Below are 27315 nucleotides of genomic sequence, written 5' to 3' on the forward strand. Positions count from 1 at the left end.
TAAGTTACATGAGTAGATAGTCATTCTTAGTTATAGATTTAAAAATCGTTGTTAATTTAACCACGAAATACCAACACATTTTTTTCTTAATCGAAATTACAAACTGATTACCAATGTATTTTGGTGAATTTACTATTGAGCTTAGCAACCGAGTTGTTATCTGTTATATAATTGCTAACCAAATACTAACAACATTTTATTTTATTTTAGTATATTTGCCAACATATCACTAACATAATTGAATAGTGAAGAACCAAATTTACTAACTCTTTTCTCTTCGTTTGTAAACTTCCCAAAAATATGCCAACCGAAAATTGGTTGGTGAATTTACCAACGAAAATTTCAAGGGCACATTTCAACAATTACCAACAAGTCTTTTATGTGTTTACCAACTGATCTTTAGTTGGTAATTTTACCAACTAACTGAAATGGGTTGGTAAAATTTAGTGACAAGCTTTTTAGCAACAGATTAACATTAGTTGGCATTCGGTTGGAAAAATCATTTGCCAACCAATTTAATCAATTTAGCAACGAATAATTTTGTTGGCAATTCAGGGGTTTTTTGTAGTGACACGCCCAAACAGTTCCCCAACACAATCCAATAATCTCTAAAAAAACTCCAAGAGAAGCTCTCTATATTGGCCTAAGACTTTAGTCTTTTAATAAAATGCATAATGAAAAACCGGCTAATATTTTAAATAGATGCGTGGATATTATCTCTCAAAAATCATGAAGCTTTTTCCCTAAACAAGGAGGTCACAGCACTGTCCCTTCATGAATGTGGAGGGAGGCCTACAATTGTGGAGGTCACCATAGCTACACTCTGTGAACATGAAGGGCAGGTTATCCATCAATCTTTTAATGCGGCCAAGGGCCCGCGATCATGGAAAAGCGAATAGTGCTATACCAGCAGCACTGCATCAACAAAATACCAAATTCAGGAAATTCCCCGTATGGGGGATCAAAATTAGTTCGAAAACCTGTGAACGCAAACGAACTATACTACCCAATAAAAATTCATATTTCAGACTTAACGGAACTAATGAAACCACCAATGGAGATCATCTCGTCAGAATATTGACCCAAGTCAATAATTGTTAGGTAAACACAAAACAAAATGACAAATGCCACAAAATCATTGCAAACATGTCACGCCTCGAGCCTACCCCTAGACGCAACACAACGGTTAGTGTCACAAGTGACTTCAAGCTAACCATGGTATGACATATCTATACAAGTTCATATAAAATATGCACTGTGCAGAATCTAAAAAAAGCAATGTAATATCCAAAAAGTGGAAAAGCCCAACATGTCTAAATGTATAAAATATATGGAGAGTATTGATGAGTCAGGGATTTCAAATTATTTAGGGTTTACTATCTAGGGTTTTAGTGTCCTCAATGCCTATTTTATGCTCTAAACTGATGTTAAAATGCTAATTTGCAGCAATGAAGTCAAAAGAGCAGGGCAAGGAGATTACCGGGTAAGAAGGAGCAAAAAAGCTGAAGAAAATCAAGATTGATGATCGCCAAAATCACTCGACGAGTCGTCGAGTGGCTCTTCAGCTCGCAAAAAGATCCAGAAGGCCAGCCAAGCGGAAAAGCCAACTCGGCAATGGAATGGTGTAATTCGGCGAAGTGCCAAATACATTAGCGATGGTAATTTTTATCGCCTAAAGATATAGCAAGGAAGTGATGAAGAGTCAAGCCAAGAAGGCAATGGATAGGAGCATTTGGCACGTCGCCGACTTGGTCGGTGACGGTTGACTTATTCCACCGAATGGCTCCGAAATTAAAAATCAAGGAACGTATAAATGGAATTTTGAAAAGAATAAAAGGAGTTCCCTCACATTCTAACTCTGGGTTTTTGATCTAAAACACCCTGAACATTGTTTTTAGTCTTTTTGAGTAGGAATTTAGGTTGGCTTTTGATTCTTAACTGATTTTGATCATTGTGAAGAGTTGTAATTTGTTACCCAAGCTGATGGAGAACATAGTTGGTAACATTTTCTTGCTATTTATGATGTTTGGCTAAAAACCCCATTCTTGGGGGTGTGATAATGTCATTGAATGTTTGAATTATCTTATGGGTGTAAGTATTTACTGATTTAATTGTTGATTTGAAGTGGGTTCAATTGATAGTTGAGTTTTAATTGATGAATTATAGTTGCAAATACAGTTCTAGTTTAGCATTCTAGGCTTGCTTGAGAAAATGGTTTTAGAATTAAAACTAATAATTTATGATTGTAGTGATTGGGTTATTGTGGAATCAGCTTGAGAAAGTGGATCTGAATTTAATCCTACCAATCTAGCTCGAAAGAGTAGATTAATTGAGGTTTTGGGTTGTTCATGTTTGTTGGGCTTGTCGAGGTTTGAGAGAACTCACTAAATTCATGATAGTTGATCGAGAGATGGCTATTACATTTAAAGTCTAGCCTACCCACTAAGGTTCAACGAGTTTTATTAAATATTAACCACCCATTTAGTGAAAAATTGGTGTCAAATCGATCACATCCCCAAGGACCCCTCTCTACTTAATTACTCTCATACTTTCGTATTTGTTAATTTCTCACTCTAATACCCCAATTAACACTAGTTGTCAAACCCCATCCATTTACTTTAATTGTTCCGAAAATATCTACTTTTACAAACAATTAAAATACTTTTTTCACTTCGTAATTGAATTCTCTACCGTATCACTCCTTGTGGCATTTACCCCAACTCTTAGTTGGGTTTATACTTGATTACAACCACATACACTAAGAATTAGATGATGTGTAGTTGAGCATTATCAAAAATGGCACTGCTGCCGGGGAGTAGTGCTTAGAATTCTTTGAGTGAAGTTTAATTGTGAACTAATCTTGTTATAGTTGGATCAACTCATTTTTTTGTGTGTCGTTGGCTGCTCTTAAACAGGTGACGGGATGAGTGTAAACGGGAGCAATGCTAGTCAAATTGGACACAATGATGACATCGATAACTTGCATTATGTCAATGAAGCTCAGCTAGAAAGTGCGGGTGCTATTATGTTGCCTTTGGTTGTGGGCAATGTGGTATTTCACGTGACTAGTACTATGGTGGAGCTTTTGCAACTGAAGGGTTTATTTGGAGGGCTGGCTCGTGAGGATTCCCATGACCACATACGGAACTTTATAGATATGTGTGGTCCATTTTCCTTCAAGAATATCACTCAGGAGTTAGGCCGACTTTGTTTGTTCCCTTTTTCTCTTATGGTGGAGGAAACAAAGTGGTTAGCCAACCTACCAAGGGACTCAATTACTTCTTGGGAAGAGCTCACTGATACGTTATATATAAGGTTTTCCCTTCCTTTGAGTATGATGGCATTGAGATATAAGATTTAGAACTTCAAATGATTGGATGGTAAATCATGAGACATGGTTGAGGTTTTAAAAGTTGTTCCAATGTCCAACGCATGGGCTCCCAAACAATGTGTTGTTACAACACTTCTACCGGAGTCTAGATTCAATCAACAAGAGTGTGACTGACCAGCTTGTTCAAGGAGGAATTATGCAACAACCATTTGAATTAGCATTTACTCTTCTTGATGGGATGACAAAGATTAACCGCGCTTGTTACACTAGGGAAGATCAAGTATCTCCTTTGAACTTAAGGATGACAAAGGAACAAATAGAAAAGGACCAAGAGTAGCATGAAAACATGGCTAAGATGATGACCTAAATGGATCTATTATCGAAAAATGTAACACCTCGCATTCAGAGAAGGTAAAATATTCCTTCCCTTTGCCGACTTGGTAAAGTAGGGTTTAACACCTCGGTATTTGAAAGAGCTAAAAATATAAAGAATTAAATTGGAAATAAGCTAAATCTGGAAAAAAAAAATCAAGTTAAGCTTAAGAAGTGAATTTTGGGTCAACTTCAAACGACCATAACATTCAGTACGAGATGAGTTAGGTGGCCCATGAGATATCGAATGAAAGGTCTTGGAATCCTCTTTTCAACGCCACTGACTTTGCTAATTTGCAAGCTCATATGATGGAGATATAACATTTTGAAATCTGGATGTCCGGTTAAGGAAAGTTACCCAAATTTAAGAGGGGTATTTTGGTATTTTCCTTACCCAATCAGGTTAATTCATTTTAAGTAATTAATTAGCGGTCTAAACTGGTTTGGTTCAATTTTTCCCAAACCAATATACTCTAGGGTTTTGAGAAGAGTTCAATAATAGGAGAAAAAGAGAAAAGTCAAGGCGTTCTTGGAGTTTTCTTGCAGAATCGAAGGTCATTTCACCAAGAGTTGATCCCTAAATAGTTATGTTAGTTATCATGGTGTTGAGTTCGTTCACCCGCATGCCAGTCATGTTATTTTTTGCGCAAATTTGTTCTTAAAATTGAAGGATTTGAGTTCCTGTTGAGTTTTTTTGGAATACGTTTGATAATCTTGATTGTTGGGATTTCAATGAGTTCTTGGTACAAGTGTTAGTATTTTGAAGGTTGTTTTAATGTAGATTATCATGTACATACGTTGAGTATTCGATTCTAAGTGATTGGAGAAGAAACGATTAGATTCTAGTCGAATTAAGGTCAGAAAACAGGTAGAAAAATTTGTCGGAATTGCCTGAGGGTATGGTGGCGCGGCGCACAACAGATCCGCCAGTAGTGCTCCCGAAATGGGTCTCTGAACTTAAGGGGCTGGCATAGGGCACCAACATGGTGCCCGGGTCATCTGCCCCCACCCTTTTTCCGTCGTTCAGCCCGTCTAAGTCCTTCTAAAGTATACCATTACTTCCTATTGATTCTCACTACTCTAAACTACTTCTAAACATCTATAAATCATTTATAAACATGAATCATAACCTTAAATCCATATATTCAAATTCAAGGGAGAGCTAAGAGTCAAGTCTTGGGAGTTCTTTCGAGTCCTTTGAGAAGTCTTTTGCAAACCTTTTTAAGATTGTTATAAGACTTGAGCATTTGAGTTTGAGGAAGAGTAAAGTTGCATTCAATTTCTTAAAAATGATATACGAGAACTAAGTATTCCCAAGAGTAAATGTTTTCACATTTAAGCAAGAGAGGAAATACCGATTTCCAAAAGAGTTAATGAGCAACTTTAAGTACCATCTCTTTTAAGAGAAAGATTTTTGAGTAATAATCTCAAACAACAAAAAGAGGAAATGTTTTCGTTAAAATATAATGAGCTAAGTATATTTTGGGAGTAGTATTGAGCACCGATATGAGGGAGAGTTCATACAACTCACAACCCCATAAACCATGTAGCCAACATGGGTAGAAAGGGTCATATTTTTTAGATGATTCCTTAATGCTTTTAGCATAGACTAGTATATCCACTTAATAGTAGGTTCTATACCTTGGAAAAGTAAAGGACAGCTCTGGCAGCGTGGGTTAGACGATGTATCATTACATAACTCATAGTGATGGTTGTCAGTTAGAGAAACTTCTACATAGATATTTTTGTATTCTTATATACACAGAGTTTACTTTGTATTTTCATATGCAAATAGAGTTTATATTGTATCCTTGCATACAAACTGAGTACATTGTATTTTTAAATACATTGAGTTTCTATTTACTGTATCCTTGCGAGAATTAATGATCTTTTCGATCAACATTAGGGTGACACTTGTTTTTCTATCAGATCGGTCTATCATCAGTTGAGAGTAAGAGAAAGTGACATCCCTAAGACAACATTTAGGACCCGCTATGGTCATTATGAGTTCTTTGTCATGTCGTTTGGTTTAACTAATGCTCCTGCAGCGTTCATGGACCTTATGAATAGAGTATTCAAGCCTTATCTAGATATGTTTGTTATCGTATTCATTAATGACATTCTAATCTATTCGAGGAATAAGGAAGATCATGCTAGTAATCTCAGAGTAGTTCTCCAAATTCTCAAGGATAGAGAGTTGTATGCTAATTTCTCTTAGTCTGAGTTTTTGCTTGAGATTGTGGCATTCTTAGGCTACATTGTTTTTGGTGATGGGATTTAAGTCGACACGCAGAAGATAGAGGCAGTGCAGAACTAGACTAGACACACGTCTCCAACTGATATTAGGAATTTCTTAGGATTGGCTGGCTATTATAGGAGGTTTGTCAAGGGTTTCTCATTTATTCATCGTCGTTAACTAAGTTGACTCAGAAAACAATGAAGTTTCAATGGTCTGAAGCTTGTGAGAAAATCTATCAAGAATTGAAAACTAGGTTGATTGGTAAAATTTGGTTTTTCACGCTCTCGGGCACGTTAGAACTTGAAAATGCTCCCGTTTGCCCCTCAGAACCAACTCACGCCATTAATAACGTCCTAACGGACGTCCACAAAAAGATTCAGCGAAAATTATGTCAGAATCCTTTATCACAAAAAAACCATGGAATATACCACACGAAAATTAGTAAAATCTAGTTTTTCATGCTATAGGGCTCGTTCGAACTTGAAAATGCACCCGTTTGCCCCTTGGGACTGTCACTACCCAAGGGTACATCTAAGATGGAACATGGCGTATAAGACCCCGAGGGACCCCATACAGGCCACTTAACATTCATAACATAATAAATAGAACAAAAAAGGTAAAGACAACATTTCAAGTCCAAAAGTTTTATAAAAGCAAAGCGGAAGTCTAGGCATTTCGTCTCAATAACCATCTAATACAATATAATGAAATCGGGCCTAGCCCATACATTATGTCCAAAACATAAAATAAGAAAGAAACTAAGAACAATGAAATTTCATCCTTGAAGCATGAGGACTCATCAAAGCTCGGAAACCTCGCAATCAACCCCTAGCCATGAAATTGAAAACCCTGACTATCGGACCCTACATTTGGGGAAATGTAGGCAAGAGTATGCGTTAGTACAGAACAATGTACCAAGTATGATAGCCATGCATATAAACATTTAAATCATGCTAAAAGAGGACATTTCATGACATGCAATTGACCAAGCTAAAACATGATATAACGGGTTAGTAAACGTGAGTCATAAAACATGGTCAATGCAAGTTGACATCATTTAAAACCTTTGAACGCATGTGAGATATTCCTTGAAGTAACCTTAGTTCATTATTATTGTGGGAAGTAGCCTTAACCATCATAGAGACCATCTGAGCTATAACATGATCCCCGGTTTCTCCCACACCGAAAAGGGTTCTCCTATTTGCCAAGGTAGAACCATGAACTTCTAGCTTAAGTGGATCCACTAGCTAATTTCTATCTAGACAATCATCCTATGGGGAACATAGGTAAGGAATAATGAGATTTCTCCTAGAAACCTGGCCTCTACTAACGGGAGATCTTCCTTCTTAATATCCTCTCGGTGCTAAGAATAAATCCCATGGAATAGTCATTTCTTACTTGTTCTTATTATCCATGGAAGAGCATGTCATCTTGCCAATCCAAGCTAAGTCATAAGTCATCCATGGAAAGGTATCATTCAATAACCAATCCAAGCTAAATTTCATTAGGATAGCTCTTTATCTTTGATTCATTTAGGTGAGAAAACCTTTCACAATCATACTTTTATGTGTTTTTGAGAAATTATTTCAACAATACAACAACAACATCATCATTGATACTTCACTCTCAAAGCATCCTCAAACATTTTCATAGATTTCATAATAATATGCATAATTCCATAATTCACCTTTCAAGGTTTAAAACTCACTTTCAATCACAAACATTTAGAAAACATGGGTTAGACATGGGTTTGATCATAAATTCATGTAATTCTATAAATTCTTGCTTGATTTCATAAAACTCTTCCTTCATAACGCAAGACCCACATTATATACTCGTAACTTGAAACTAACATGGGGTTTCATGGGGTCATAGGGGAATCATCATGAAATCATCGTATTTCATCAATTCATGCATAAGAGATCATAATTAAATCATTTAATTCGACAATCAAGAGAACCCATGGCAAGTGAAGAACACCCTAACTCCATTAGGGATTTCGAACTTTGAAAATAGGAGAATTTGGGAACTCCATGAATGGAAGGAATCATGGATGAAAACTATCATACCTTGCTATCAAAGCCAATAAATAATTGGAGGAGGGTGACTTGACCATAAGCCCTAGCTTCAACCCTTCTTCTTCTTCTTCAAGTTTCTAGAGAGAAATATTTTAGAGAGGAAAAACCTAATTTCATTTGATGAATTTAAGAGATGACATGAATGGGTACGTTTTGGGGTTAAAATCACTTATATAGGGGACATAGGCATAGGTAAGACGGCATAGTATTGTTTTAAAGAAATCTGGAAAACACAAAACTACCGTCAAACTTACTATTGACTACACCCTAGACCCCCACTATCACGAGCCGTAAAAGACTACACGACCCTTTGTGGCAGCTGTGGTCCTTGAAAAATGTCTTGGAAATCCTTCCCTAAACCACACTTCCTTCACGACTCCTTCCACGAGCCGTCAAGTGTCTCGTATGGAGAGTCAGGTCAACTTTTAGATACCTACTCGCTCTCTCACGAAGACCATCACCACGCGTCATAGTACCCACTATGAGAAGGCTAGGTGCTCGTGGGAGGGGAGCATTTCTTGTCTCAACTCTATGAGCCACCACCGGCTACACCACGCTTTGTGGTCCCCTTCACGGTCCGTTTGGTACTTCGTGAAGGGTGCCCAAGCTCAATACTTGGCTTGTGACTTCTCACTTAGCCCCTTGCTTAGTCTACTAGATTTTGAGATGTTATAAGGACCAACTCATAACATTAATAAGGTCCTAACGGACGTCCACAAAACATTTCGGCCAAAATCATTACGGAATCTTGTATCACCAAAAATCCATGGACTATAGGACAGGAAAATTGGTAAAATATGGTTTTTCGCGCTCTAGGCTCGTTTGAACTTTAAAATGCGCCTGTTTGACCCACAGGGAAAAGTCACGCCATGAATAAGGTCCTAACAGACGTCCACAAAATTTTTTGGCCAAAATCATGCTGGAATCCTGTATCACCAAATATCCATGGACTATACCACACAAAAATTGGTAAAATCTAGTTTTTCACACTCCAGGCTCGTTTGAATTTAAAAATGAACCCGTTTGCCCCTCGAGACCAACTCACATCATTAATAATGTTCTAACAGACGTCCACAAAAAATTTGGGCCATAATTATGCCAGAATCCTGTATCACCAAAAATCCATGGATTATAGCACACAAAAATTGGTAAAAACACGTTTTTCATGATATGAGGATAGTTTGAACTTGAAAATTCATTTGTTTTCCCCTTGGGACCAACTAAAGCCATTAATAAAGTCCTAACGGATGTCCACAAAAATATTTGGCCAAAATCATATCTCAAACTTGTATCACCAAAAATCTATGGACTATAGCACACGAAAATTGGTAAAATCAAGATTTTCACACTCTGGGCTCGTTTGAACTTGAAAATGCTTCTGTTTTCTGCTCAAGACATACTCATGCCATTAATAAGGTCCTAATGGATGTCCACAAAGAATTTCAGCCAAAATTATGCCGGAATCTTGTATCACCAAAAATCTATGGACTATAGCACACGAAAATTGGTAAAATCAAGATTTTCACACTCTGGGCTCGTTTGAACTTGAAAATGCTTCTGTTTTCTGCTCAAGACATACTCATGCCATTAATAAGGTCCTAATGGATGTCCACAAAGAATTTCAGCCAAAATTATGCCGGAATCTTGTATCACCAAAAATCCTTGGACTATAGCACACAAAAATTAGAAAAATATGTTTTTTCACGCTCTGGGCTTGTTTGAACTCTAAAAGATGCTTGTTTGCCCCTCGGGACTAACTCACGCCATTAATAAGGTCCTAACGGATGTCCATAGAAAACTTTGGCCAAAATCATGCCGGAATCCTCTATCACCAAAAATTCATGGACTATAGCACATGAACATTGGTAAAATCTAGTTTTTCACGCTCTGGGATCGTTTGAATTTGAAAATGTACCTATTTGTCGCTCAGGACCAACTCACGCCATTTAGAAGGTCGTAACAGATGTCCACAAAATATTTTGGCCAAAATAGTGTCGGAATCCTGTATCTCCAAAAATCCATGGACTTTAGCACATGAAAATCAGTAAAATCTAGTTTTTCATGCTCTGGGCTCGTTTGAACTTGAAAATGTGCCCGTTTTCCACTCGGGACCAACTCACGCCATAAATAAGGTCCTAACGTATGTCAACAAAAAAGTTTGGCCAAAATCATGCCGGAATCCTGTATCACCAAAAATCCATGGACTATAGCACACGAAAATCGGTAAAATCTGGATTTTCACGCTTTGGGGCATGTTTGAACTTGTAAATGTGCTTGTTTTACCCTCGGGGCTTAGTGGAATTGAAGGAAGCGGTACTTAGAATGTCCGTTGAGGCTTTATCTCAAGGGGGAGATGGTGTACTTAGATATCAAATTTGTTTGTGCGTTCCTAATATTGATGACTTGAGGGAACAAATATTGTCAGAAGCCTATAGTTCTCGATATTCCATTCACCTAGGAGCCACCAAGATATACTTTGACATGTGGGAGACCTATTGGTGAAACGGGATGAAGCAGGATATTGCGGGATTTGTGGCTAAGTGTCCAATTGCCAACAAGTGACAGTTGAGCATCAGAAATTGGGAAATTTATTCCAAGACATTAGTATTCCTACTTGGAAGTGGAAAGATTTGAATATGGACTTCATATTCGGGTTTCCTCGTGCTCGGCGACTATGTGATTCAATTTGGGTTATAGTAGACTGAATGACGAAATAAGCCCATTTCATTCTCGTCAAAGTTTCTTACTCGGCGGAAGATTATGCTAAGTTGTATTTGAGGGAAATGGTAAGGTTGCATGGTGTGCCCTTGTCTAGTATCTCCGATAGAGGTACTCAGTTTACTTCTCGAATTTGGAAGTCTTTCCATAGGTGTCTTGGCACTAAAGTTAAGGTTAGCACAACTTTTAATCCACAAACCAATGGGCAAGTGGAGCAAACTATCCATGCTTTGGAAGATAGGTTGAGAGTGTGTTTCATCGATTTCAAGGGAAATTGGGATGGTTACTAACCATTGATTGAGTTTGCTTATAATAATAGTTATCACACTAGCATTAATATGGCTCCCTTTTAGGCTCTTTATGATAGGATGTGTAGATCTCCTATAGGTTGGTTCGGGTGGGTGAAGTGTCCTTCATAGGACCCGAGTTAGTTCAGGAGGCTATGGAAAAAGTCTGACTTATTAGTGGAAGGTTGAGAATCGCCCAAAGTCGACAAAAGTCCTATGTCGATGTTAAAAGAAGAGATCTTGAGTTTGATGTTCATGATTCGATTTACTTAAAAATTTCAATCATAAAGGGTGTGATGAGATTTGGGAAGAAAGGAAAGCTTAGTCCCCGTTATGTAGGCCCATATCAGATTTTGAGACGTGTTGGTAAGGTTGCTTATGAACTTGAGTTTCCTAATGATTTGGCATCACTGCATTGGGTTTTCCATGTCTCTATGTTGAAAAAGTTTGTTGGAGATTCGACATCTATAGTTCCATTAGAAGGTTTGGGAGTTAATGAGAATCTTTCTTATGAAGAAGTTCTGTTTGAGATTTTAGACCGGCAAGTCAAAAAGTTGAGGAATAAAGAAGTTGCTTCCGTGAAAGTATCATGGAGGAATCATTTAGTTGAGGGTGCTATTTGGGAGGCCGAGGGCGATATGATGTCTCGATATCTTCATCTTTTTCCTTCTACTCCTACTCTAGCTTAAGGTAATGAGTTACTTACTCCTTATTTTGTGTCATGTGTTTTATCAATTCCCATGATTTTCTTATTTTATGCATGTTCATGAAAAAGTTGTGATTTGAAAGAAAATGGGATCATATGATTGATTTTCCTCATGTTGTTGCGCATTGAAGTATGAGTTGCCTATAGACTTCATGAGATGAATTGTTGAACATGCTTAGATTTGGAGTTGATATTTCCTCCTTGAAAATATTCTTTTGAGTATGAATTGCATAATGGCTCCATGAGATTGTGTAGAGCATGCTTTTAGCTTGGAGATGGTATTTCCTCCTTGGAAATGAGTAATCTTGAATTTTCATGCATATTGGGCTGCTAGGTCTATTTCCTACCTTCTTTATGGTGCATTGAATAGGTTTAGCTTGGAGTCGATGTTTCCTCCTCGGTTGGCATTTAGAGGAAATTGCATGCATGATAGGTTGCTAGTTTAAAGTCCTTTTCGTTTAGTGATGTTTTGACTCTCATTCGAGGATGAATGATCCCAAGGGGGAGATAATGTCACACCTCAGATTCGAGCAAGGGAGCGGTAGCCATTTTCCAGAACTTCCAGGTGCCATGCACGAAGGCCAACCACGGTCCATGCGTTGGACCACAGACTGTAGGTGGCTCAGTGGATTGGCCACCCAAAAGTTGTCCAGGATAGGAACCACAACTGGACCTATGGACCGTCGATGGGTCCACAGTCCATGGTCCAGGAGCCATAGGATAGGCTGAAAGTCTCTGAACTTAGTGATGGTTGTGTAGGACGGACCGTTGGTCTGTCCACGGTCTGACAGTCTTAAGTCGTGGGTTAGGGTTCGACATTCAGTGGTGCAGATAGTTGGATATCTTCCTAATTATTTTATATTGATACTATGTCATTTTTCCTATGTGTAGGACCCATATATAAATGATTTCAACTCCCAAATTAGTTCGTTTAATTCATTCTCTTAAAACTCTAAAAGAAGACCAAAGCTCTTCCTCTCTAAATATTTCTCTCTCTATAACTTGAAGAAGAAGGGTGAAGCTAGGGCTCAAGGTCAAATCTCCATTCTCAAATTGCTTGTGGGCTTTGATAACAAGGTATGATGGATTTTCATCCACGGAATCCATTCATCCATGGATCCCCTAAGATTCCCCAATTGAAAAGTAGAAATTTCCCCAATTTGAGTTAGGATTTTCTTCTAAGTTGTGGGTTTTTGTGATTATTGATCAAATTGAGTGGATTATGATTGTTTATGAATGAATTGATAGGAATACATGTTTTTAGGATGAATTTACATGTACCCATGCTTAACCCATTTTTGTAAGTTGAAATGATGTAAATGGATTTGATGCCATGAAAGGAGAATTTATGAGTTTAGATGTATTCTTATAGGATTGATGAGATACATTAGATTTGCTTTAAGATTGAAGCATATATGATGATTATAATATGAATTGCTTTGAGAGTGAAGCATATATGATGATTGCGAGATGCAGTGCCTTGAGGCTAAAGCTTATGTTATGAATTGTTGATTATTGATGTAATTGTTGTGGAAGGGATAGTTCCCACATGAATTGCTTATGTACGTATGTGAAAGCTTTTCTCACATTGAATGGTTCTAGGATAAAAAGGGTTTTTCACCTAAAATGAATCTATGTTAAAGACTAAGAAATTGATGAGGCTAGAGGCGATTACCCTTGACCTCCAAATGATATGGATATGAGGTGATTACCCATATCCCTTAGAATAGAATAAAAGGTGATTACCCTTATTCCTTGAAGTTGAAAAAGAGGCGACTACCCACGTTCTTAAGATATGAATTGGACAAGAGGCGAGTACCCATTATCCTTATAAAAAGACAAGTGGTGAATACCCATGTCACATGATGTTGGACTAGAGGCGAGTACCCATGATCCACATGTAAAGAAGAACTAGAGGTGACTACCCATGTTCCTTTATAATAAGGCAAGAGGCGATTCCCCATGTCTATCAAAGATAAGCTAGACTATGTTAGGATAAGTTTATTCAAATAAAGATTTCTCTGGTACCCTATGTCAATAAGAGTATAAGAAATAAAATAAGGGCGAAAGAAAGATACCAAAGCAATGTTGTATTAGTCTGCCTGTCTTTTTGTAGTTGGATCTCCAAGTTTTTGGAATGCTCCAAATTCGACTTGATGAGCTTGGATTGTTTCTTGAGTTGCCTTCCATGAGGTGTAAGGATGATTTGAGGTTACTTCAAGAAGTATTCCTTTTATGATAAGATGATTTATAATGTGCATTGATTATGCTTTTATGATTCATGTTGTCAAACTCTTATGTTTATGTTGATATTTATGCAAACTCTCATATTTAGTACATTTTCGTAATAAAACATACTCTTGCCTACATTTCTTATCCAAAGTTAGGGTCCGGCATTTTCGACTCTCATCCCCGTGGCTAGGATCATAGTAGAGGCAAGGATTGTAGATTGGTGAGTCCTCATAGCATTCGAGGATTTGACTATCATTTCTCTTATGTTTCTTTTGAGTTTAGTATTGAACATTGTTGTATGGGCGGTGTCCCAAGATTCTATTGTATTAGATGATTTACGAGAGAAGTGTATAAGACTTCCGCTCCGTTTTATTAAGAATTTCATTGTGTTGAAAATGTTTTAATTCTTACCAATTTCCTACTATCTTGACTATGAATGCTAAGTGGCTTATATAAGGCCTTTTGGGGTCTTGTATGTCATGTTACATCTAGGGGGTACCCCTAGATCATGACAGGGACCAACTCATGCCATTAATAAGGTCCTACCAGATGTCCACCAAAAGATTCTGCAAAATTATGTCGGAATCCTTTATCACCAAAAATCCATCGATAATAACACATGAAAATCAGTAAAGTCTGTTTTTTCACGCACTAAGGCTCGTTTGAACTTGAAAATGCGCATGTTTTCCCCTCACGCCATAAATAAGGTCCTAACAGACGTCCAAAAAATATTTCAGCCAAAATCATGTCAGAATTGTGTATCACAAAAAATCCATGAACTATAGAACACGAAAATCGTTAAATATGGTTTTTCACGCTCTAGGGCTCCTTTGAACATTAAAATGCGCCTAATTGCCCCTCAGAACCAACTCACACCTTTAATAAGGTCCTAACGGATGTCCACAAAATATTTTCACCAAAATAAGCCGAAATTCTGTATCACAAAAATCCATGGACAATAGCAAACAAAAATCGGTAAAATCTAATATTTCAAGCTCCAGAGATCGTTTAAACTTGAAAATGTGCCCATTTCCCCTCGGGACAAATTCACACCATTAATAAAGTCCTAACGAACGCCCACAAAAAATTTCAGCAAAAATCATGCCGAAATACAGTATCATTAAAAAACCATGGACTAAAGCACACGAAAATTGGTAAAATCTAGTTTAACACGCTCTAGGGAACGTTTGAACTTTAAAATTCACCAGTTTGACCCTCAGGACCACTCATGCCATTAAAAGGTCCTAACGGACGTCCACAAAAAACTTCATCCAAAATCATTTCGAAATCATCTATCAGAAAAAATCTATGGACTATAACAGCACACAAAAATTAGTAAAATCTAGTTTTTCACACTCTGGCCTCGTTTGAACTTGAAAATATAACTATTTGCCCCTCGGGACCATCTCACACGATTAATAAGGTCCTAACAGATGTCCACAAAAAATTTCGATCAAAATAATGTCGAAATCCTGTATCACCAAAAATCCATGGACTATAGCACATCAAAATCTGTAAAATCTGGTTTTTCACGCTCTAGGGCTTGTTTGAACTTTAAAATGTGCTTGTTTGCCCCTCAATACCAATTCACGCCATTAATAAGGTCCTAACGGACGTGCACAAATATTTTCGACCATAATCATGTCGGAAACCTGTATAACGAAAAATCCATGGACTATAGCACACGAAAATCAGAAAAATCTAGATTTTCATGCTCTGGGCTAGTTTTAACTTGAAAATGTGCCCGTTTTCCCTTTAGGACCAACTCACCCCATTAATAAGATCTAAATGGATGTCCACAAAACAATTTGGCCAAAATCATGTCAAAATTCTTTATCACCAAAAATCCATGGACTATAGCACACGAAAATCAGTAAAATTTGGTTTTTTCATGCTCTAGGCTCGTTTAAACATGAATATGTTCCCGTTTGTCCGTCGGGACCAACTCACACCATTATTAAGGTCCTAACGGACGTCCACAGAAAATTTCGAGCAAAATTATGCCTGAATCCTGTATAATAAAAAATTCATGGACTATATTACACGAAAATTGGTAAAATCTGGTTTTTCATGTTCTGAGGCTTGTTTGAACTTGAAAAGGCGCTCGTTTTCCTCTCGGGATCAACTCAGGCCATTAATAAGGTCCTAATGGATGTCCACATAAAATTTCGACTAAAATCATGCCGAAATTTTGTATCATCGAAAATTCATGAACTATATAACACACAAAAATCGATAAAAATAAAGTTTTTCACGCTCTTGGGCTTGTTTGAACTTAAAAATGCACCCGTTTGCCCCTCGGGACCAACTTACGCCATTAATAAGGTCCTAAAAGATGTCCATGAAAATTTTTGGCCAAAATCATGTCGGAATCCTATATCACCAAAAATCCATGGACTATAGCACACATAAATTAGTAAAATCTATTTTTTCACGCTTTGGGCTTGTTTGACTTGAAAATGCGCATGTTTCCCCATGGGACCAACTCATGCCATTAATGTCACGACTCAGGGGCACCCCCTAGATGTAACATGGCATAGAAGACCCGGAGAGGCCTCATATAAGCCACTTGGCATTCATAGACAAGATAATAGAAAATGGGTAAGATTTAAAACATTTCAAACATAACCAACATTTTATAAAATGAAGCGGAAGTCTAATACGCTTATCTCAAAAACCATCTAGTACAATAGAATCTCGGGACATAGCCCATATAACAATGTTCACAACTAAAATGAAAAGAACATAAGGAAAATAGTGGCCAAATCCTCAGATGCTATGAGGACTCGCCAATCTTCAACCTTGCCTCTACTATGGATCCTAGCCAAAGGGCTGAGAGTCGGGAACGCGAGACCCGACATTTGGATAATAAATGTAGGCAATAGTATCATTAGTTCAAAATTGTACAAAATATGATAGCTTGGAAAAACATAACATATGAGTTAAACAACATAAGTCATAAAGCATAATCAATGCACATAATAAATCATTTCACATATAAGGAGTACTTCCTGAAGCAACCTCAATTCATACTTAGTGAAGACATGGGTAATCCGCCACTAGTCTTACTCATCATGGAAGGCAACCTCAAGCAACAATCCAAACTCATCACCTATCAGAACATATCCTAGCTTATCTTTTAAAGACACGGGGAATCACCTCTTACCTTACTATAAAGAAACATGGGTAATCCCCTCTTGTCCTTCTTACTTTGGGATCATGGGTAATCGCCTCTTGTCAACATTTTAATCTTTCAGCCACCCCCGTAAAGTGTGGCCTAAACTATCAAAAAGTGTGGCCTTTGTTCAAAGGCCACACTTTCCAAATTTAGGCAACATTTTTTCAGGGGTGGCTAAAAGAAGCGTAACCTTTGACTTTAGGCCACACTTTTCAAGTGTTACCTTAGCAATTACGCTTAACAAGTGTGGCCTATGATTTACAAAGGCCACGCTTTGTTGTACCTCATATAGCAACACTTTCTATGTCATAAAACTACACTTTAACGTGTAGTCTTTGCTTACTAATTGGCTACACTTATAAAGCCTAGTCTTTTCAACCTCATCTACGACTACATTTATGAAGTGTAACCTTTGCTAATGTATATGACAATTTAAAATTAATAAGCCACACAATTAATATCCCTATGGCCACACTTTAGAAGTGTGGCAATGTTGTCTAGGCTATAAAATATCTTTAAGCCACAATATCTAATTGAAAAATCACAAGTTTGTTGTGTATATTAACAAATTACAGTATCATTATTATTCTTTAAATAAATGATTGCAAACAATAAATTAGCTATCAAATAATTCAAATGTATATATTTTTAATAAACCTTGAAAAATGTTTTGTACTACATTTACTTATAATGCAATATTTTTAATATATGCACTAGAAATGAATTCCACAAAATCAAATGTATTCAAATATCATAATCGCTCCAAAACTCTTCATCATCCCCATCAATAGACCAAAGTGAATTATAGCCACCATTTAAATTGGATCACCCGCATTTTTCTGCACATCAAAAATGAAAGAAAATAGAAAGAAATCACACTCAATAAATTCTAGCAGAGTATATCTTGGACATACAACTAATAGTCTCTTGTTAGAATCCTCGTCATGAGCTATTATTGCTATAACATATATGTTTGATCTACTAGATGTTGCTTAAATTAAAGAATATTGAGTAAATTATGAAAATCTAAAGCACATTTCATGACACTTCAACTTTCATTGTGACCATTTTGATAAATCAACTTCATAGTCGAGGCCAAGTTAAGGTGTAAATTCATGTATTATGCCAAAACCAAATATTACAACTATACAGAGAATAACAATACTGAAATGCACTGTTATCTTAAATAGGCGTCAAATGAATAGCCACCGACATTCTTGCAGCCACTTGCACATAAAAATTCAGCATTTAACCTTCATGCAAATGTCAAATATTATTTTTAAATGGAGTAAGAAATACCTCTAGTAAGAGTTGCTTCGTCACCAAGATATTGGTTCTTTCCCTAACCAAAACCAAGAGCATAAAGTGCAACAACCTTTAAGGAACCTCTAAGCTTATTCAAAATAAGTGTTTCCAAAGACGTCGACCTTACATTTCTCATATTCAATACCCATTTTCTCTCTGTCAGAAACAAAGTGCATCTGCAGTTTCTTGATAGTGTATCCATCCTTGTTGAAATGCAACTCCATGATACATATACAATTTTTTGGATTGTAACAACATTTCTTTTTCTCCTAAAAGAGGTGAAATATATTATTAGCAACAAAGAAAATATTGGTTAAGTTACCCGTTCGATAGTTCTGAATCAGGTTTTTCTTTCTGTTCAATGACAAAATGATCAATTATTCGCATGGTATTTACAGGGTCCTGCTGAGGGGTCGTAGTTCTCCATTTGCTATGGAACTTCTGCAGATAACTTGGTTCTTGTGGCTGTGTCGACTCCCCATCCCAATTTGGATCAAATTTCCACTCTTTCGGAACCTGCAAAATCATACATTTAAGTGTAAATAGCTCATATTCAATTCTCCTAAAAGTAGTTCTCATCTAGAAAGCTTCAAAAATCAATCAACAAACTACGCCTCAATCCGAACTAGTTAGGATCGGCTATGAAGATCAGCAGAGTGAGGTAGTGACAGTGAGTCTGTGTTCCTTTTTGTCATCTTTATTGGGGATAATAAAGATATCTCACCTTATCGACTGTAGGGGTAAAAACATCAAGATTGCCTTTGGTATTGATATGGAACCGTGTAAATTACTTGTAATTTGCAATGCAGAGTGATGAAAATGCTTCATCGAAATGTATGTGAAGACAATTGATGGAAATGTACAGGTAGCTTCCGAGTATCAAAGAAACCACCGGAGTTGATAACACCCAAAAATAAAGGAAGACTGATGCATAATATATTATAGCACCCTCTCGGGAGAGAGAATCAAACCGATTTTTGTAAATATTACTCTTGGTAACAGCTATTACCTGAAATTTGCGTGCATGAGATTAGAGGAAGACAATATCACAGAGCAACTAAATTGTCATGGAGCAACATCCTCTATCATATGATTTCTTACCTCATGAATGTTAAAAACGGACATGAGATACTTGAAACATGCTGGATAAAGGCCAAATGTCTATTGTTCAATACGTTCCCTAAGCCAAGTTGGATCGGGAAAATTCTCACTCTCCATAGACTGGTACCATTGATATAAAGTTTTATAACCTGGATTACAAAGTTACGTTGTTCAACAAAAAGCAATAGGATTAAACGAAACAGGAAATCAGGGCTGAATTCAGTAATTCCATTTGACTAGTTTCCCAGAGAAGCCATCTATCAAAGAAAAATCAAAGAGTTAAAAGGTATACTATCATTCTGAAGTAAAAAAAATTATTTGCTTGCACGTTGTACTATAAATGCATTGTATCCAACAGATGGGACATGCCAGTGAGAGGACATTTCTAGCAGGTTCTAATTAGTTCCATGCATTAGCCGAGAACTTTTAAGCACTCAGCTGTCACATATATACAAATCCATGTGATAATGAGCTTATATTAAGAATCATAACGTCGAGAATGGACTGAACTAAAGAGGAGACAAATCAACTAAATCACACATTGAAGAAAATAAAAAAAACCTCACCTGAAATTGCTAATAATTTATGCCGAATTCATATCTCAACACCTAATTCCATCAAGAGCATGAAAATCAAGGCAGTAGCCAAGTGTGCGGACACATGAAGAATCCCAATTAGTAGTCTCTTTTTCCATGACACCTTAGAAGGCCCAAAGACTATTGCAATTGTTAAAAGTAATATAGCACCAGCTGCTGATACATATGAGCATCCCAACATATACACAAACAAATCCCACACTTTGCCGAAGAAGGTTCCCAAGCGACCCAAGAAGGTGTCATCCTTTAAAATGTGATCTAGCTGACACTAGAAGCAGATGGGAAATGATTAGTCATTCTTGCCCAGCAGCAATACATCTTAGGTTCATTAGAAAAGTGAAATACTATATACTGCTCACAACGACATCAAATTAACATACTACAGCCAAAGGAGGCATGAGGAAGCGAGGGAACTGATGCTTACAACAAATCTAAAAGAATAGATCAAAAATCTAAAGTACAAATTACCTGTGGAAACATAGAAAAGACCAACATGAAATATATCATGCCACCAAAAACATCTAATTTTCAGTTTTTCTTCCTAAATTTCAATATATTGTCCAATGCAATCTGCAAATGTTAATAAGCATGTAAGCACCTGAATAATATATCCGACCAGAAATTTGTTTTTTTTGGTAGGTATCTGATTGAAAACCTTCAAAAAGGAAATTTTAAACTCCTTATCCTACTTGAATCTTCAAAAGTTGGGTAAGCAGCTTTGGTCTCGTATGATGTTCCATATATTTCTTTGAAATTCTTGAAGACATGTGTAGGGTGCAAAAAAACACCTCCATAACCATTGACAAGTAAATGTTGGACATAAACAGGCTTATTTGATAAAACATATGAATGCCGCATATAGTGATGCACATCTCCAGCAATCCGTAGTCTACACCTTTCTTTCAAATGGTCGCGTATCAAGTAGGTAATATTCTTCTAGTCACAATGATCGAAGTACAAATCAAGAAGCCAGTTAGGCTCATGCGTCATAATGATCACAGAATCATTTTTCCCGACCTGAACAGAGCATCAATTAAGCAAGGCCTAAAACCTTCAGCAAACAAATCCTTTGCATATTTAAAAAAAAACTCAAATCTTCTCCTCTCTTTTCTCTTCATAAATAAAAAGAGAAATGAGGCATGAAAGAACCAATAAGGAGCTTATGTAACATTTCAAAACTATATAAAATCCTACACAAAGGAATGATATAGGCATTGGATCCCTTAAGTAACTATGTCTAGAATTCCCACACACCAGCTGTAAACCAACTCTGCGGGCTTCAAAAACTACGAGTCACTAATTTTTCTATAAGCTTGATAATCTTCATTTCATATCGAAAATAAGTAGCTTGAAGAAAATGATGGGAGAAATACATGAATCTGGAACTAAGGAGCACTAACACTTTAGTCAAGGTCTTGTTCACTTTTAAGATCTTTCAATTGACTGCTACTATTCACACACTAGGAAAATAATTTCCAGGTCTGATCAGGAAGAAAAAATTTCATGGAATTATAATCCATAAGAAATCTATGCATAACTCAAAACCAATATTGAGATACCTTCCTCCTGAGATGACAAATGACAAGCTTTCCCTCATTATTCTCATGGAAAAGTTGAAAATTTGGGAGAGAGGGGGGTTAACTTCTTTTTCCTTTATATTCGATTAATAAAAAGTTCAAGTGAAACAAGGCAATTCTAGATCTTCTCATCACAAGAGAATATGAATAAGAACAACTAATACACATCCCATGATTTTTAAGTCCGACTAGAGAAAAAGTATCTCGATTAAATCATTGTCAGGATAAAAGGAATAGTCTAATAGCAGACTAATATATTTCAGAACACGAGAACATCAAATAGAAAGAAAACTTATGATAAATGCAAAACAAAAACCGCTATTATGGCACATTTGAGACAAATAAAACAAGAATAAACACCCAAAAGATTTGAGAAAGTAGTGAATGACATGAAACTAATGTATTCAAGCGTCTATGATTCTTCAGTATGCCATGTAAAGGAAAAATGAAGACACTATTCGAAATCAACGTAGTAGCAATAGCCCCCGCAAGCAATATTGTGAACAAGAATGACTTTAACCAAATCTTGAATCCGTTCTGGTATAGATTTTGATTTCGCCAAACGATGCCAATTTTCTTCAAACCATCTCTCTAGTTCTTTCGGATGAAGGCGAAGAAGGATTAGGAAAATCAATACCTATCTCAGGCGAAGGAGCGACAACGAGTTTTGTATGGTGACCATGGTGATTTTCTTTGGTGGAAATGAGAAGAAGAGTGTAGAAGGGTTTAGGGCTCCATTTATGAGATGTTGTTTGGGCAAAGTGACAATGAGCTCTTTGGATTATATTTATTAGTAGTAAAAGTTTTTTCTATTATTTTTTAAGATAAATTTCGTTTTGATTTTGAAGGAAGTTTTTTGTTTTTTGAAAAATTAGAAATTGGAGGGGTAGTTAAATATGTTGGAGGGAAAATAATATTTTAGTAAAAATTTTAGGGTAACTACAAGACCACACTTGCTAAGTGTTGTTCTAGATTTACATAAATAGCACATTTTAAAAGTGTAGTCGTATGTGTAAATAGGTGTTGCCAATAATATTATTATATGGAAATGCTTAAAGAGTGTAGCTTATACCACTAAAGAGCACGCTTTAGAAATGTTGTCAATATTATTGTGGCCAAAAGCAAAAAATTGTGGCTACGCTTCCAAAGTGTACCCCAAAATGTTTTAGGCAACACTTTATAAATGTTGTCCAGATTTAGTGTGGCCTTAGGCTTAACATGTTGTAGTGGCCTACTATAGGCCTACTATAGGATCATGGGTAGTCACCTCTTTTCCAACTTACTATGGGATCATGGGTATTCGCCCCTAGTCCCGACATCATGTGACATGGGTATTCACCTCTTTGTCTTTCTATCATATGACATGGGTACTCGCGTCTTGTCTCTTATTTAGGATCATGGGTATTCGCCTCTAGTCCGACTCTAAGGAATATGGGTAATCACCTTATATTATTCTCATGGAGGTCAAGGGTAATCGCCTCTTGCCTAAATCATTTTCATAGTTCCTAAATTTAGATTCACTTTAGGTGAGCAATCCTTTCAACCTAGAATCATTCAATGTGAGAAAGCCTTTCACATTCATACATTAAAAAGTCACGTTGGAAAGATCCCTTCCACAACAATTACATCATCTATCAACAATTCATAACATATGCTTCACTCTCAAAGAAATTCATGTCATAATCATCACATATGCTTCAATCTCAAAGCAATTCATAATGTATCTCATCTATCCTATAAGAATACACCTAAACCCGTAAATTCTACTTTCATAGATTAAAACCCATTTATACGAATTTCATCCAAGAAACATGGGTTAAGCATGGGTACAGGTAGGGTTAAGCATGGGTACATGTAAATTCATCCTAAAAGCATGTAATCCTCTCAATTCATGCATAAAAAATCATAATTCAATCAATTGAATCAACATTCATAAAGACCTACAATTTAGAAGAAAACCCTAACTCAATTGGGAAATTTCTACTTTTCAATTGGGAAACATAGGGGTTCCATGGATGCAAGGATTCATGGATGAATAAAGTTATCATACCTTTCTATCAAAGCCCACAAACAATTGGAGGATGGAGACTTGACCTTGAGCTCTAGATTGAACTCATTTTCTTTTTCAAGTTTCTAGAGAGAGAAATATTTTGGAGAGGAATAACCCATTCCTTCTGGTGAATTTAACAGAATAACTTGAATGAGTTGTATTTGAGGTTAAAATCATTTATATAGGGTTCCTAGGCGTGGGTAAAACGACATAGTATTGATTTAAAGAGATCTGGAAAAGACCCAACTGCCCTTGACTTAAAACTGACGCAACCTCATGATAGAGGCTACCACGAGCCGTCGAGGACCTTACGGCTCATAGTGGCATCCATGGTCCTTGACCAGGGGCTTGGCAAGCTACTCCTTAACCCCTTTTCCCTTCATGACCCTTCCCACGGCCCATCTAGGCCTTCACGAGCCCTCAAGTGGCTCGTGTGGAGGGTCATAATTTTGGCTAGCTACTGCCTCCCCTCCATGGCCATCACCACGGCTGGTTGAACTCTTCATGAGTTGTTTAGGTGCTCATGTGAGGGGAGACTTCCTTGGCTCAATTTTGTGGGCCACCACGGGCTACACCACTCCTCGTGGTGCCCTTCACGACCCATTTGGGCCTTCTTGGTGAGTGCCCAGGATCAAATCCTTGGCTTGTGACTTGTCACCTTCCTCCTTGCTTAGTCTACTAAATTTCGAGGTGTTATATTATCTCTCCCTTGGGAACATTCGTCCTCGAATGAAATTCTAGACATCTCAAGAACGAAAAGACTCAAGACTAGCAGCCCATCATGTATGCAATCACATCTAAATGCACAAAACCAAGGATGAAATTCGACTCCAAGCTAAACATATTCAATGCATCATAAGGAAGATAGGAACTAGACCTAGCAGCCCAATATGCATGCACTTACAAGAATACACATATCCGATGAGGAACTACCATCTCTAAAATAAAAGCATGCTCATATCATCATATTATGAAACTCATATGCAACTCATACTCAAATGCATATATCCAAGGAGGAAACATCAACTCCAAGCTAAAGCATGTTCAACAATTCATCTCATGAAGTCCATAGGCAATTCATACTCAATGCACATCAACATGAGGAAAATCAATCATATAAACTCATTTTCTTTAAAAATTCAAGTTTTTCATGAACATGCATAAAAATAAGGAATCATGGGAATATCTAAAACACATGACAGCAAACCAAAGAGTAAACCATGAGGAACTCATTACCTCAAGCTAGAGTAGGAGTAGAAGAAAAAGATGAGGATATCGGGACATCATATCGGCCTCGTTCTCCTAAGTACGACCCTCAACTAATTGATTTCTCCACAAAACTTTCATGGAAGCAACTTTTTTCTTTCTCAACTTCTTGACTTGCCGGTCTAAAATCTCAATCGGAACTTTTGTCATAAGAAAGATTCTCCTGAACTCCCAAACCTTCTAAGGGAACTATAGATGTCGGATCTCCAACACATTTATTTAACATAGAGACTTGAAAAACCGGATGCACCGATGCCAAATTATTAGGCAATTCAAGCTCATAAGAATCTACACCAGCTACCATAAAGAGACTCAAATGGAGCCATACCATTACTCGAATGGTAGCTATTATTAGAAGCAAACTCAATCAATGGAAAATGGTCATCCCAATTACCCTTAAAATCGATGACACATGCTCTTATCATGTCTTCCAAATTTTTGATAGTACGCTCCGCTTGCCCATCAGTTTGTGGATCAAAAGTTGAGCTAAGCTTAACACGAGTACCAAGACCCATTGGAAAGATTTCCAAAACTGAGAAGTAAACTGAGTACCTTGGTCGGAGATAATGGACAAAGGCACTCCATGAAACCTTACTATTTCCCTCAAATACAACTTAGCATAGTCTTCCACTGTATAAGAATCTTTCACGGGAATGAAATGAGTCGATTTCATCATTCGGTCTACTATTACCCAAATCGAATCATATTGTCGCCGTGTACGAGGCAACGCTACTATGAAGTCAGCATTCAAATCTTTCCACTTCCAAGTTGGAATACTAATGTCTTGGGATAAACCTCCTGATTTCTTATGCTCAACTTTCACTTGTTGGCAATTAATACACTTAGCCATAAAGTCCGCAATATCCTTCTTCATCCCATTCCACCAATAGAGCTCTCGCAAATCACAGTACATCTTGGTGGCTCCTGGGTGAATGGAATACCGGGAACTATGGGCTTCTGATAAAATTTGTTCCCTCAAGTCATCAATATTAGGAACACACAAACGACCTTGATAACGAAGCACACCATCTCCCCCTTGGGAGAAAGCCTCAACGAACTTTTTAAGCACCGCTTCTTTCAATTCTACTAAGGTTAGATCAAGATATTTCTTAGCTTTCACATCCATCATAAAAGATGATTCTGAACCATTATGAACCATAACACCCCCTTTGGTGGAGTTCATCAATCGAACACCCAATCAGGCCAATCTATGTATTCACACCAATTCTCTTTTACCCTCTTCTATGTGGGTAACACTACCCATTGATAGTCGGCTAAGATCATCCTCCACCACATTTACCTAAAAAATGCTTGCCCTAAAGATGAGTTTTCTCTACTTATTCTAAAGCTGATGATTGATGTTACCACGGGTTATGAATAAATGTCATTCATGAATGGTTCTCCCATCAATAACCTAATCCGCATGGCTCTAAAATATGAAAAACTTACTACATTTCGCATACCTAAAGGTATTTAATTGTATAAGGTGATGCCTTTTGGTTTAAAGAATGTTAATGCCACATATCAAAGGGCTATGCGAAATATATTTGATGTCATTCTAAAAATGTTGAATTCTACGTTAATGACTTGGTGGTGAAGCCGAGAAACAGGAGCGATCATTTGAAAGACTTAAGAATGGTAATTGAGTTTCTACGAAGATATCAACTAAGGATGAATTCATTAAAATGTGTGTTTGTAGTTACTTTTGGAAACTTCAATGGCTTAATTGTGTGACGTAGAGGAATTGAAATTGATCAAGCTAAAGTCGAGGCTCTTTTGAAGATCCTCGAGCCTCAAAACAATAATGAGTTAACAAGTCTTCAAGGAAAGTGAGCTTACTTAAGGAGGTTCATCTCAAATCTAGCGGGAAGATGTCAGTTATTTAGTCATCTCATAAAAAAAGGTTCTCCTTTCAAGTGGGACCAAACATATAAAAATGCTTCTCGAAAGTATCAAATCTTATTTGGAAAACCTCTATTTCTAGAAACTCTTATAACTAGAAAGCCATTGATAGTCATTAAAGGTCTATTGGAGTCCTATTATCTCAAGAGAATAATGAAGGCCAAGAAAACTCTCTTTATTACTTGAGCAGAATGATGACACCAAATTAGTTGAATTATTCATCAACTGAAAAGGTATGTTTGGCCTCGGTCTTCTCAATCCAAAAGATGAAGCACTATTTTAATGATCACATTGTTCTCCTTATTTCAAGAGAAAATCCTATCAAGTTAATTATGTTGAAGCCATTCCTCAATAATCGACTAGCAGGTGGTACCTCC

At 37.0% G+C, this 27315-nt stretch overlaps 1 pseudogene; it reads right to left on the reverse strand.

Annotated features, from left to right (window-relative positions):
- Positions 1-18440: 18440 nt before the first annotated feature.
- On the reverse strand, positions 18441-25949 carry LOC102596281 (uncharacterized; annotated as a pseudogene).
- Between the last annotated feature and the right edge of the window lie 1366 nt (positions 25950-27315).

Source organism: Solanum tuberosum, unplaced genomic scaffold (genome assembly GCF_000226075.1).
Source record: "Solanum tuberosum cultivar DM 1-3 516 R44 unplaced genomic scaffold, SolTub_3.0 scf00350, whole genome shotgun sequence".
In the NCBI taxonomy this organism is placed as follows: domain Eukaryota; kingdom Viridiplantae; phylum Streptophyta; class Magnoliopsida; order Solanales; family Solanaceae; genus Solanum; species Solanum tuberosum.